Source organism: Pongo abelii, chromosome 20 (genome assembly GCF_028885655.2).
Source record: "Pongo abelii isolate AG06213 chromosome 20, NHGRI_mPonAbe1-v2.0_pri, whole genome shotgun sequence".
NCBI lineage: Eukaryota > Metazoa > Chordata > Mammalia > Primates > Hominidae > Pongo > Pongo abelii.
The window spans coordinates 54,483,409-54,484,960 of record NC_072005.2 but is presented as its reverse complement, the minus strand read 5'-3'; positions in this window follow the sequence as shown (position 1 = coordinate 54,484,960).

Sequence of the window (1,552 nt, the reverse complement as noted above, 5' to 3'; positions counted from 1 at the left end):
AGCCTGGGGGTAATCTGTGACCCTGTCCCGATTCCCTGCCATTCATTCATTCATTCATTCACTCACTCACTCATTCAGCATTCTTATTTATTTATTTATTTATTTATTTGTTGAGATGAAGTTTCCTCCTTGTTGCCCAGGCTGGAGTACAGTGTCACGATCTCGGCTCACTGCAACCTCCACCTCCTGGGTTCAAGTGATTCTCCTGCCTCAGCCTCCCGAGTAGCTGGGATTACAGGTGCCCACCACCACGCCCGGCTAATTTTTGTATTTTTAGTAGAGATAGGGTTTCACCGTGTTGGCCAGGCTGGTCTTGAACTCCTGACCTCAGGTGATCTGCCCACCTCAGCCTCCCAAAATGCTGGGATTACAGGCGTGAGCCACCGCACCCAGCCTATTCATCCATTTGAGACCTCCATGTGTCAGGCTCTCTTGGAGCTGTGTTGGTCAGCGCAGGCTGGGCTGTGCTGCAGTCACAGCTGCAGATTCTCTCTGGTCTTCAGGCAGCAGAGGTTTCTCTCCTTTGTGGGCCAGCCGAGTGCTCCGCTCCATATCACTCGTGTACCCCGGGCCCATGGCACAGCCATCATCGGGAATGCTGCCAGTCCTTTGGCACAGGAAGAAGAGAGGATGGCACAGCAGGCAGTGACTCGCGAGTCTTGGAACCGATATGACACCTGTCCTCTTAGCTCACACTCAGCCAGAGCGGGTAGCAGGTCACGCTGAACTTCAAAGGGTCGCCGGGAAGCGCAATCTTTTCATGTGCCTGGAAGGAGAGAAAGGAAGGATTATTTATGGACAGCCCTAACTCCAGCCACAGGGTCACAGAGAAAAAGCTGACCTTGGCCCTTTCCTGCAGTGGGGGTGGGTGCAGGAGTGAGAGGGCTTAGAACACCATAACTCTTTCCTGTAGTTGAGTCATGCCAAATGCCCTGTCAAAATTTAATCCATTTGTATCAAAGTTATATAAAAACTTTTAAAAATTCAGGCTGGGCATGGTGGCTCACGCCTGTAATCCCAACACTTTGGGAGGCCGAGGTGGGTGGATCACTTGACCCCAGGAGTTCAAGACCAGCCTGGTGAACATGCGAAACCCTGTCTCGACTAAAAATACAAAAATTAGCAGAGCATGGTGATGTGCACCTGTCTTCCCAACTACTCGGGAGGCTGAGGCACAAGAATTGCTTGAATCTGGGAAGCGGAGGTTGCAGTGAGCTGAGATCACAGTACTGCACTCCAGCCTGGGTAATAGAGTGAGACTGTCTCAAAAAAAAAAAAAAAAAAGTTCAAATCCAAACAGATAATCTGTCATCTGCCTTCCTAATCCAGGAATGTAGCACCCTGAGCCTCCCCTTAAAATGGCTTGATCATAGTACATCCTTTTTTGTGTGAGAATAAGATGAATTTATACACAAAGCCTTAGAACAGTAGCTGGGCGTGGTGGCTCCCGCCTGTAATCCCAGCACTTTGGGAGGCCAAGGTGGGCGGATCACCCGAGGTCAGGAGTTCGAGACCAGCCTGGCCAACATGGTGAAACCCTGTCTCTACTAAA